Raw genomic sequence first — 14,161 nt, 5'->3', positions numbered from 1 at the left:
TCCTTCCTTTATCCTCCCTTATGTCATATTAGCTAAAGATTTTTTAATGAGATTTCAGAAGAGTTTAATAAAATTCCCAGCATTTTTGCTACAAAATTTAAAGGGAATGATATATGGCAAGATATACACTATACTAAAAACTATGTGAAAATACAATCATTTCCCCTCACATTAAGCAGTCTATAATTTATAATGCAATAGAAATACTTTATGTGAAGTAAAATAATAAAAATTAAGGGTGAGTCATGTTAGAATTCTAAGATGTTTCTAAGGTAAAATTCTCAACTAAGATTTATTTATAAATTAAAGGTTTTCTAATGAATGCATTTTGGATTTATAGCTAATATAATGAAAGAATGACTCAAAATTTGCCTTTCAATTAATATGTATTTATTAATACCTAATATGTTCCAGACACTATGATAAAAGCTGGTGGCATAATACCACCCATCCTCAAATAATCCCTATTCTTTAGATCTTACATTATGTTAGGAAAGATAGTATATACATATACAAATTAAAAAGAAATACAAATCAATAGAATGAAGGAGGTTACTAACATTCTGATGCTTCAAGAAAAATTTAATAAGGAATGGAATACTTGGATTGAAACTTAAAGGAAGTAAGAGAATGCATGAGGTAACAATGAATAGACAGTGACTTTTAAGAATGATGGAAGAGAAAGAAAAGGAAAATAACAAATGTTGGAAAAGAGAAGGGAAAATGGAGACATATACATTTTTGGTAGAGTTGTGAACTGATTTGACCATTCTGTAGACCAATTAGGAACTATACCCAAAGGGTCATAAAAATCATGTGTACCATGTACCCAGCAATACTATAATTAAGTGTGTACCCCCCCAAAGGTTAAAAACAACAGAAATACCTAAATATAGCATAATATTTTCGGCAGTTCTTTTAGTGGTGGCAAAAATTGGAAACTGAGAGGATGCCCATCAATTGGGGAATGGATGAAAAAGTCATGGCATATGATTGTGGTGGAGTTCTATTTTACTATAAAAAATAATGAGCAGGATCTTATCATAAAAACTGGAAAGATTTGTATGAACTGATGCAAAGTGAAATGAGTAAAACCAGGAAAAACTTGTACACAGTAAGAGCAATATTCTATGATGATCAAATATGAATGACAAGTATCCTCAGTAGCACAGTGTTCCAAGACAATTCCCAAGGACATATGATTTTTTAAAAAGTGTTATCTCTCTCCAGAGAAAGAACAAATGGAGTCTAAATACAAATCAAATAATACTTTTTAAAAAACCTTTCTATTCTCTATTTTTGTTTGTGTTTTCTTTCACAATATGACTACTAATATGGAAATATGTTTTACATGACTGCACATGTAAAATCTAAATCAAATTGATTGCCTTCTCAATAAGTAGAGAAGGCAGAAGGGAAGGAGAGAATTTGGAGTTCAATTTTTTTTAAAAAGGTTAAAATTGTTCCAAATACAGTTGAGGAAAAGTTAAATGCTAAATAAAAAAATGAGAAAAAAATATAAAAAAGAGTGATAGCCAGTGCAAAAGGGCAGAGATAGGAAATGAGGAGCAGCATGGTCTAGAGTTGCTGGAAGATAGAATAAAAGGAAAAGATTAATGCACAATGAGGCTAGAAAGGTAAGTCAAGGCAGGTTGTGAAGAAATTTAAAAGTCAAGCAGAGTTGTTTATATTTTATGTTAAAGGCAATAGGGAGTCTTGGATTTTATTGAAGAGGGCAATGAGATGGTACAACCTAACATTAAGGAATATAACTGTGAAAGCTTTATCAAGGAAGGATTAGAGGGGAAAGAGATTTGAATAAATGAAAGAATGAATGAATGAATAATGTTTAAGTTCTTTCTTTCTGTTAAGAACTGTGCTAAGTGCTTGTGATAATACAGGCAATTTTCTTAAGGAGATCATGTTCAAATTGAGGGAGGTAATATAAAAGAGAAAATTCAGCTATAGGGATAATGGAAAGCTATAGTATTCCTAAAGTTTCCATAGTTGGGGGAAATGGTGAGGTCCAAGCATGCTTAAGTTACATTAGCAAGTGAAATTACAAATATCAGGGAGGTACAATATAATGAAGCCTGGAGGAACATAGAAGACATTGGCAGGGAAGATAGTAAGGCCTAAGAGTCCTTCATCTCAAGGAAAGTAATAGATTTGATCACTCCCATCTCATTCAACTGTGTGAGCAGTCAGTCAGTTCCAATAAATTTCCCCTGGAGAGAGCCTGGGATGAGAGTGCATAGGAAAGGCAAGTGGGATGAGAGCCTCTGGTTTTGGCATGCTTTCCTGCTATCCATCTTTCCAAAATATCTTTGAGTAAAGGAGATTAGTCATGACGCCATTGTTCCTCATTGAAAAATGAAGGACAAAAACTGTGTATCTGTGAAATAACCGAGCTGTTGGATGATGAGGGTGTGAGTGAAGATGGTGATTATATGAACAGAAAGGAGGAATATAAAAGAGATGCTAAGGAAAAATATGGAGACTAATTAAATGTGGGTGAGGGAGAACAAAGTTTTAAAGATAACACAATAGTTGTGAACCTGGGATTACCTACAAGAGAAATACTGAAGTTTAGAAGAGGAGATAATTCTGAAAATTATCTTCCCTGAAGGAAGATAATGAATTCTGTTTTGTACATTTTAAGTTTGTAATAACTCTGGGACATATACTTTGGCATGGATATTACTCATGTAAATCAGTTATTGTTTGAGACTGCTAGTTGGGACAATGGATAGGGTCCTGGGCCTAAAGTAAGGAAGAATTGAAGTCAAATCTGGCTTATGAACTTATTAGCTGTGTGACCCTGAGCTATTCACGTATCCTCCTATGTCTCATTTTCCTCAATTATAAAAGTTCCTCAACTATACAACTACTTCAGAGGCTTATTACAAAATCAAATGAGAAATTTATATACTACTTAGCACAATGCCTAGTGTATATTTAATTAAATATAAATTACTATTTTGCACCTCCTTCTCCTTTCTTCCTTGATGTAATAAGGGTTGGTGCGATCCCAAAAATGGAGAAGGCCGAGGAGGTTTAATACTAAATGGAATGATGGTATGCAATGGAATTTCCTTACTCACCAAGTTAGAACACGTATACATATCCTGTAACTGGTCTGTTAACAATGTGATTTTAAAAAATGTACTGTAGGTTAGCTGTGGAACCACAGTAGGTTATCTTGGAAAAGTCCTATTTAGTCAGGACATCTCCCTTTGTCAGGCTTTTTTTTCTGCCTAGTTGCAGTTTGGGAGACAGAAAGAATTTGCTATAGAAGGAGGTCAATATGTGGCTCATGAATATGAGTTTCCCCTCTTTGCCGCTTTGCATTTATTCTTTTCTCTGGGTGGAAGGCATAAATGTCAAAGATATTGGGAATGTCTATAACCTTATAAGATTTGAAAAAAATAGGAGAATGAGCCACCAGAATCTAGGAAATACAGTTCATGCCAAAATATGCCAGGACCCATAGAGTACATAATGAAGTCTCAATCAACCTTTCTGGCCCAGTACAGAAACAGTTGAAACCTGAAATGAACTTGTTGGTCCCAATACTATATGGAAAATACATTAAGTTTGAGACAACTCACTCAGGGGACTGAGATGGTATAAAACTGAGTGGATCCAAGGTGTTTGGTAGAAATTCTTATCCTATTTCCATCTATGAAGGAAATGTCTCCTTCTAAAACAAATCATATGAATTTATTAAATAAAGCTTGGATATTAATTATCTCTGACTAACTGTGGGGAACACACTAGAATGAGTGCTTGAGAGAACATGGACAATAGTTACATGAAAAGAGCAGGCAAGAAGAGTTTGTAATCTGATATAGAGAACTTCAAATATGATGTGTTCACTCATTTATTTGAGCACAATTGTATTACCTTTGAAATATAGGCTCCTTTAGAATAAAGACTAGAGCATGCACATCAGTATATTCTGATTTTTTTAAAGTGTTGAAATTGTGGACCTTCAATTAAAATTTTTTGAAGGACAACAGGAAAATATGGTTAAGAAAATAGCAATTATGATATAGTGAAGGGTTTGTTACAATACTTTAATTTCCTATTTCCTAGTAAATGCCAGTGGTTAAAATATAATTTCAGCTGAATAAGTATTTTTTGCAATGTATTCTATTCTTTAAAGTCACTTTAGAGGTGTCAAATTCTCAACACAACAGTTTGTCATTAGCCTGTAAGAGATGTATCAGTATAAGTCCTGTCTTAGAATCATGTCATGTATTAGCATAAAGCTGTATATTCATCTCCAGTATGTCTGTGATGTATATATAACTTATTATTGGATAAATAACAGTAATTCTAAATGGATAAATAATAGTAATGTAAAATTTTATAATTTATGTTCATATGACTGGATTCAAGTGGTTTACAAAGTGGTTTACACATATGGTCCCAGTTGATCTTCACAAAAACCTGTGAAGTAGCAAAGACAGGAATTATTATTCAAATTGTAATATGTGGAAACTGAGCCTCAGGGAAGTTAAATAGATTGAGGAAGAGACAAAATCTGAACTGAATAATGATGTAAACATTAATTAATTCATTTTGTGTAAATACTTCTCTGTCTGATAAACCATTTTAATGCCCTATTTCCTGTGATAATTATAAGAACTAATGTTTTATATCACTTAACTAACCATTTTTCATGCATTGTCTATTTTGACCCAACAAACAACAAGTGTTAAAATCAAATGAGGCAATATATGTAAATCATTTTGCAAATTTTTAAGATTATACAAACACAAGTTATAATTATCATCATTGTTACAATTCACCATAGAGATCACCTCATGTGACTCCCTCATTGTACATCTGGGGAAAGTGAAGTCCAAAGATCTCATAATTTAAATAGAGATGAGACTAGATTATTTCTATGATTTCTGACAATAAGAAGAATCTATGCGTGCCTTTTCCAAATCACCTCATCTCTCTGGAAGTTCATTTCTATTTAACCTCAGATATTTATCATGAGGACTACATACCCTTGACTTCAAACTATTCTTAATCCTCTCTCTTTTTAGCCACCAATTTCATTATATAAATCATTTCTACTTTAAGCCTAATTATAAAACACCATTTACTCACATTAATTTTGACAGAATCAATAGAGGACATATGCTTCATTTTGACACCCTAAGGATTAAAAGGTTAGATAAACATTTAAACAAAGGAATCAATATATATCTATGTCATTTTTCTGTAGATTTCTTTTGTTTCCTTTCTTTCCCCCTTATCTTAATTTCCTGCTCTTCTTGATATTAGCTGTCATCTAGTACACACTGTTTGGTGGAATATTAAGAGCAAATAGCCTAGAAGTTACTATGCATGTGTTCCAGTTTTGATTATACTGGTAACAAGCTGTCTGATGCTGTACATTTCACTTCCTTTCTCTTTGTTTTCATTTAATTTAAGCTGAAGAACGAGAGTCCCAAATCAGAATAAGAGAAATTTGGGGAGGAGTACAGTGCAAAGAGGAGGAAAACATAATAACTTTACTAAGCTTCCAGTTAGCTGGGGAAAACTTCCCGGCAGTTGTATGCAAAAATAGTTTTTTCTATTAAAATACTTCCAAAGCCAAAGTCTTGTGAGATGATACTAGTTGCAAACCATCTGACTACAAATAATATCATTCACCTCAGTGCACTACCTATATTCCTATTCTGATAATGAGATTCAGTGCCAGCTCCCTAGTTCTTTCTTTCCTGAAGAAGAAAGATATTTGCTCTCTGGGGCACAATGTAACTGTGTCCCATTTTTATAGCTTTACAGATCAGAAGCAGCAGTTTTGTGGGTGGCTGTCACTGGTGGATGGAGTGTACCCTCGATAGAGTTTACATATCAGTCTATTAGGCTTGTAATGTACTTACAAATTCCTTGGCTCAAAAAAAGGTTCTATTTAAATGTAAGACTAACTTCATTATCACTGACACATGAACAGAAGAAAGAGGAAAAGAGAGACAGAGAACATTCTATTAGCCAAATTATGCCCTTAAAAATACTTGCAGAACATTCATTTATTCCTAAGGGTAGAGTGGGCTTTTATATTTCTTTAAAGTGGTTTATTTGGCTTCCAATTAATAAGATAGAATAATATAACAAATGCTTTCTCAAAAGATTATTGGTTCATCACAAAGTGATTCCTGGTGTTTTTTTTTTTTGACATTTTGCATGGATTCAAAGGAAAAATGAATAGTCTATATTATTTAGAAAAAATTATGCTCTTTGACAAAGAGAATCATGATCTGAAGTATAAACACTGAGTTCCCTTAAGAAGACCAAGACATTATCTAATATCTTCTACTGTAGTGAGCTATAAATGTAGCTTGCTTTGTATATGTGGAGGGACTGGCATCTATAGAAAAGGTGAGTAGTAAACAGATTATCAAAGATAAAAGGAACAAGTTCCTTGGAATTCTGCAACCAACAAATTCATTCTGATTTTTTTTTTTATCCACAGGATTTTTAGTCTGTCAACAATGGAAAGGGGATTTGAAAACAGGGTTTGAAAGACTGAATAGTGACTATTAGCATTTTACTCACATACTAGTCATAATCTCTTGAATTCCATTTAATTCAATATAGTCTCAATCAGATAACATTGACAAGTTATTGAAATAGTTCTATGTGTCTAGTTTAACAATTTAACTTTACAAAGCCTGATCACACTTCTCCCTTTACAGACTTTATGAATTCATTGAAAACTGTGAAGAAAGGAGAGGAAAATGGAAAGACTGCCAAGAGAATCAAGATTTATTCGTATCTATGTAATTAAAGACTCTTAGAGAGAACTTGGATAAAATAGTGTTGTGAGGTTTTCTTTAAAGGTCATTTTGGAATGTCCAGAAAAACTGGGCACAGAGCATTCAATGTCTTTGACCATGCACACAAAAGTCAGGAATAACATCTTTTTATTCAATGGATTATATAGAATTGTAGCCACACTTTGGAATTTGGGCATATTGTCTCTATTTGTTGGTGTCCTGGCTCCAATTGTAATCCCCCCCCATACACACACACCTTCCATTATCTTTATTTGCATGCTATACATCTAATAAGTATTTCTGCTTCCCAACTGTCAATGCAAAATGCCTGGAAAGTTTTCTGCTTCAGAATAGGACAAAGATTTTCTCAAAATACTCTCCACTATTTTCTTAATTACCCATGTTTTATTGTTTTCCTTCCTTTCCATGCTTAAGTCCATTATTAAGTCCATCTTTTTCTTTCTGTTCTACTCCTTGAGTTATTTCCTCTCCTCTTTCTATCTTATATCAGTTCAACTTTCACCTCAACTCACAAATACTCTTAAGTGCAAGGACACTATAGATTATAAAACCAAACTGTTTAAGAATCTCAGAGTTGGAAGAAACCTGAGGTCATTTAATCTATCTCATGCATAAATAGAGGTTCTCCTTTCAACAGCTATGTTAATTGATAATATTGCCATCTTTTAAAGACCTTCAATGAAGCAAAATCCATTGTCTCCTAAATCATTCCACTTTGAAATACACATAGTTACTTGCAATTTTTCCTCACATTATGGAAAAACATTTCATTTTACAACCTCTACCATTTCTCCTCTGCATAATTTATTTTCCTTTTTGCCACAGATTTATTGAAACATGTAGATCAGGTAAATTAGAAAGACAAGAACATAGGCTTATATAAAAGATACACAGAGATAGCTAGAGATATATGTGTATGTATATGTGTATGTGTACATTCATCTTTGTGTGTATATGTATATATGTATGTATACATGTGTATATATACACAATATTGGGTACATTTGTATGCATAGAAAAATATAGATAAAGATGATATAGATATTGATATAGAGATAGAGACAGAGATATATAGAAATATCTTGGACAAGTTTGCCCATCTTAATTTTAGTGAGAAGTCTCCTGCATTAGAACTTATGAGGTGCCATGCCACATCTCCACCTTTGGAAATATTTTAAGAAACAACATAAGATGTCTTAAATAACCCAGCTCAGGTTTTCTGAAGGAAAATGTTAGACAGAAAGATGAATCATGGTAAAAACAGGAATGTTCTCCCTGAACCAAAGACGTTGGGGGAGGTGGTGATGAAAGTAGGAGACAACTTAGAGCACTTGGGAAAAGATGGATCAAATGTACCTGATTCATCAAAAACCAGACTTGTTCAAACAGTCCATGAAGTTAATCTAACAATCACATGTATATATAACGAGACCTTTTATGAGGAAGATAGAGATGTGGGAGCCCAGTAAAGGGTAAAGAGCATATTTTTAAGTGGTTTCTCCATCATTGTGAAGGGAGACCATGAAAAAACAAAGTGATGTCATGACATTCAGTGAATTGGATTTAAGTAAAGGAGGGCTGTGCAAAGTCACCAGCCTCACTTTCTCTTCCAGAGCGATTTGGGTCCAATGGCAAGATATACATCAAGATGACTGAAGATGGCCCTGGATGTATTGGGAGACCTTACCCTTTATAAACTAAGGTCTTTCCTAGGTCTCAGTTTGCCTGAGGCAATACCCATTCAGTGATTATGGCTAGGTAAGGAATGAGGCAAAGAATGGCCTCATTTACCTAGTCAATAGAAGTAGTTAAATATATAAAGAAAAATAAGGAAGGAAGGGAGGAAGGGAGGAAGGAAGGAAGGGAGAGTTGAAGGAAGGAAGGGAGGAAGGGAGGGAGGAAGGGAGGGAGGAAGGGAGGAAGAGAGGAAGGGAGGAAGGGAGGAAGGGAGGAAGGGAGGAAGGGAGGAAGGGAGGAAGGGAGGAAGGGAAGAAGGGAGGAAGGGAGGAAGGGAGGAAGGAAGGAAGGGAGGGAGGAAGGAAAGAAGGAAGGAAAGAAGAGAAGGAAGGGAGGAAAGAAGGAAGAGAGGAAGGGAGGGAGGGAGGGAGGGAGGAAGTCTGGGAGGGGAAAGCCCCCAGGGTTTCTATCCAAAACAGAAACAATTACTATTTTTTCTCACTCTGTGCTATTAAGATGTCAAACAATGTCCAATGAGGCTTAGACTGGGATTTACTATTGGCCAATCTATGAGTGTAAGAGTGATTTGAAGTTAAGTTGTGGTGCTTAAAAAAAAAAACAAAAAAAACTCTAGGCCCTAAACTCCAAGATATCTTGTGAGCTTTAATCAGTTAAAACTTATACTCCTTTGCTCAGAGAATCCACAGGTAAGGGTATGATTCCTTATATGGACAAAGGAAGGAGAAGGAGAGGGCATTGGGGCAGGTCTTACTCACAGAATATTGATTGTTGTTTGTCCTTCATTCTCAAAAAGGAACATCACATCAGGAGTTGGTGTCATGACTTTTAGTGAGTTGGATTTCAGTGAGGGAGGGATGTGTTAATCATCAGCCTCACTCTCTCCTCCAAAATCATCTGCGTCCAATGCCAGGATAAAAATAAAGTACTCTGATTGAATATTGTGAAATAGGTATAGCACTTCACTAAGATGTAAGGATAATCTGTCCATGGGTCTGAAAAATTATTATCAATAGCCAATATATTGCGGAAATTTAGAACTCTCCCCCTCTTTTAAATTCCTTATTTTAAAAAGTTCACTCACTTGTAAGACATTATCAATAATGAGATTAAATTAACTCTTCTCCATCTTCTTCAGACTACCCAACCTTACAAGGAATTTAACCTAAAGTGTATAATCTCATTGTGTTCTACTGATGCTTGGGTAGAGACAGATCCTTTTGTCTAGATAGCCCAAGATGGGGAATGGTGGGAGTATAGTGAAAATTTCTGTGTCCCAGGGTGACTATCGGGCACTCATTGAACATCTACTATGTAAACGGTGAGCCCTGACACCATGATTTTCTTTGGCCTAAAAGAGAACACAAGATGACCATCCTTTTACTAATAACCTGCTGGTTTTATTAATAAAATTATGAAATTACCTAGAAACTATGTCTCAAACCTTTTTTTAAATTGTTGCAGTTTATATGCTCAAGTTCTGGTAACCTGAGAAAGGAAACAGTGGGCATAATAAGTTAGAGAACAGCTGATCTTTGGCGAGAGAGTGAGTAGAATTGGAAGATACTATTTTACAGTAACATCGTGGATTACAGAGAAACATGAAAGTGAAAAATCATTGAAAAAATAATTCAAGGTATTCTTCAGTACAACAAAGGAACTTATGGGATAGATGAGTAAAAAGTGTAATCTGACTTTAAAAGAGTATTGTAGGGCACCTAGGTGGTACAGTGGATAAAGCAGAGTGGATAGAGTGGAGTCAGGAGTACCTGAGTTCAAATCTGGCCTCAGACACTTAACAATTACTAGCTGTGTGACCCTGGGCAAGTCAGTTAACCCCAATTGCCTCACATAAAAAAAAAAAAAGAGTATTGTACAAGTCACTAAACCTGCAAATGAATTTAGGCTGCTTACAAATATTTTGCATAATGATGAGGGATTATTTACTCATTTTATGATAAACAAGATGGAAGAAAACATATGACTAGTGAATGAGGTGAAGATAAGAGGTCAGTTTTCCCAAAGATTTGTGTGTTTTTTTTCTACAAATAATTCTTCCCAAGATAAAAACAAACCAAATAAAAATAATCTCTCTTCTGGAATTTCTCTCTCATTTCCCAACTCTGAGAAGAGAGCTAACCAAAAATTTCATTGTACTATTTCTCCAGTTCCCATCTCTCTATGAAAGAAAAATAAGATAAATATGTACAGAAAACTTATGGCTAGTTTCCAAAACACTATAGACACCAGAATGATTCTTAAGGGCTGCAGATGCACAGTCAAGTTGGATAGCAAGAAATGGTGCAATCATATCAGTATCACCTCCTGTTAACTAAGTTACTCTCTGTGTATCAATTTGTCTTCCACCTCTACAGCAGTTTAGTGGTAACTAAACCTTCAATGAAAATGTTTGCTTATAATAGTTTTAGCTACTATAGTAACAGCAAATTTCTGTGATGTGTCTGAGCAGCAAAGCACAGGAAGAGCCCTTCCTTTATGTCCCCATACCAGTTTGTGTCTCTGTCTATTTCCAACTTTTCACCTTGAAAGTTTGGGCAACCACTTTCAACACCACCTCCCAAATACCTCAATGAAACCCACACTGATTTTAACATAGCATCATCAAATAGTTTACTTTCCCTGTCAATGTAGTTGTCCCAACCTGTTCTGACCCTGGTCAGGGTTGAAAAGAGGTCGGGTAGAGAGAACATACTATGTCATTATTACATCCTTACATCAGATTTTTTTGATGGCACAAAGTTAGCACAGAGAGATAAAACTTTGGAATTAAAAGGTTAGGACCCAGAAAAATCTCATAACGCTGGTTTAATAGATAAAATACACAAAATGAAATTGGTTTAACAAATTTTAAAGTTCTCAAACATATATTCACCTTTTTCTACCAATATTTATTTACACCGATGATATGACTCTCAATCCAGGAATATGATAACCTGAAATGTATTGAAGTTCAGACTCACTCAAATCAGAATTGAGCTTCATTAGATGTGATTAGATATAAGAAAGCTGTGACATTACAAATAAGGAATTACCAACCAATGGAAATTTAAATGATTGTCATCAAAGAACTATTTGATTAAAAAAGAAAATGATCTGGGGCAGCTAGATGTCGCAGTGGATAGAGCACCAGCCCTGGAGTCAGGAGTACCTGAGTTCAAATCTGGCCTCAGACACTTGATACTCACTAGCTGTGTGACCCTGGGCAAGTCACTTAACCCCAATTGCCTCACTAAAAAAAAAAAAAAGAAAAGAAAAGAAAATGATCTATTCACAGAAGTTATGGAAAATGTATAAACAACCAGAACACGACATTGATATACTCCTGACATCAAGATAATTTGAAGGAGCTACCCACTGAATATTTGATAGAACACCCACTTATGACATGACATAGATGAATATCAAACATGATATGTAAGTAGGAATATACTAATTTATTGAAAGGAATATCCATATAGATGAGTCAAAATATTTACTCTAGCATAAACACAATGTCTTATGTTTAAAAAATTCAATTCCTAACATTAAAATTATAGATTATTATTATAGGCATTTGTGGTGACATGGAAGTATGTAACATGCAGTGAAACTCAATGTAAATTAACTTACAAGCAAATGAAATCTTCATCTGAATGAAGAGAGTTGGACTATCCAGAATAAGATTAAAGCCCCAATGATCTCTGCCACAGTCATACAACATGATTCATATTCTATTCCATTCCAGGCAACGCATTTCAGTAAGGGCAAAGATGAGTTAAAATTAGCCAGAGAATAGTGATGAGGAAGGATATTGAGGAAACTGTGAATTCACAAAAGGATAGACACTAAAAAAAATTTAGCTGAGAGTTTAGAAGGAAGTTTAAAATGAGATATGCTTAGTGTTTGAAAGTACAAGTCATGTGGGTAAAGGATTAGCTTTGTTCTGCTTAGATGAAAAGGATACCACTAGGGTCCATGAGTAGAAGTTGTAACAAAGCAGATTTCAGCTTAGTATAAGGAAAGAGAATTGTCTCTAACAACAAGACCTATTCCAAAAGTAAAATGGACTTCTTTCTCACAAGATAATGGGGGTTTCTAAAATAAAGGTGTTTAAGACAGGGGGAAATGGACACTTGGAGGAGATTCCTGTACACATATGGGTTGGACTTGATGAGTTATGGTACCTCATGTAAATCTGAGCTTTAACAGTTCTCTGATTCTAGATGATAATAAGTCATATTCAAAACTGATTGTACAATTGTATCCCCTAAATTTACGATGAATGAAGATGTATCATCCTGTAGGGAGCTATTCAGTAGATTCTCTCATTGTTCCTTCATTGGTCCTACTACTGTATGCTCAATATTATCTCTCACTATTAATGAAGGCATAGATACAAAGGTGTGGAGGAGCCAATTTAAATGGGTTCTTGAGTGCAAATTGTCAAATATTCAGTATGAGCATTTATACCTCAGAAACCAGCAAATGCTATAAATCATGGTTTGATTTATTATTGTACTAATTGTCTATACATAATAAGGGGATGAAGAAAGTCTTAATAATGCAGATTATACTCCAAAGTGTGCCATATATACATTTTATGTTTTCTATGCAGCCAATTTCTAAACAATTTATCCTTATGTAGATGCTGTGATTATCAAATTGGTGATAGAGAAACGTTAGATGACAGAAAGTAGTTCCAAAAATAACCAGAATGTATGAAAATGACTGTAAATAAATAAAAAGTACTACACTGGGTTTCAAAAACAACCTGGGGATACACTGCAATAGGAAATGAGTGACTTGAATGTCATTCTTGTAAAAGAGATCATTTTATGGATTATCAACTCAATATGGGTCAAAAATTCTATAGCAGCTAGGTAGTCAGTGGCCATTTTCTGTCTGTACACCCACAATATAAAGCATTTACTTTGGTCCCTCCAATCTCTTTTGTCAAGTTTGGACACCATGCATGAATTGACACTGATTTTTTTCTTTTCATATTCTTTTGGATGGCATAGACCAAGAAGACAGTTGAATTTGCTTTGTCTCTGATATTTATTTTCTATTTTAGAGAGATTTTTTAGATCGGATAATCTATTTAGTCCACCATCTTCTTGGTCAGTGACCTAGAAAAGCAAATGCATTTGCTTTTTTTAGATCATTTGATGGTTACTTTGGGAACTCTTTCCTGCTTTTTTAATTTTTTTGTGGCTTTAGGTAACCAAAGATTAATTTCAAGGTAGGTATGCAAAGCTATGGAGACAATCTTGTCAGCTTATAAAATCTTGAGTTCCCTTTTTGAAACTTCTTGTGTCAAAATTTATTGCTGAATCAAGATGATGACCACTGAGGAGGAGTTCAGAATATAGAATTTGGAACCAGAGTCTGGGGAAAATTTTTTGGACATTGAAGAGTTATGAGGAAATGTAAAATTCTGGTTCAACAATCCTGCAAAGGGTATTATGGTTTGAAGTTTTAAGTCTCAGCCTCCACTGTCTCTTTCTGAGATGCAGACCAGTGGCTAAGGAATCAAGAAACTTCTAATTATCAAGGTAGATACTCCTTTTTCTTTTTTTTTCTTTTCTTTTCTTTTTTTTTTTTTTGTGGGGAAATGGGGGTTAAGTGACTTGCCCAGGGTC

The sequence above is a fragment of the Dromiciops gliroides genome, chromosome 2 (assembly GCF_019393635.1).
Source record: "Dromiciops gliroides isolate mDroGli1 chromosome 2, mDroGli1.pri, whole genome shotgun sequence".
In the NCBI taxonomy this organism is placed as follows: domain Eukaryota; kingdom Metazoa; phylum Chordata; class Mammalia; order Microbiotheria; family Microbiotheriidae; genus Dromiciops; species Dromiciops gliroides.
Note: the sequence above shows the minus strand (reverse complement) of the source record.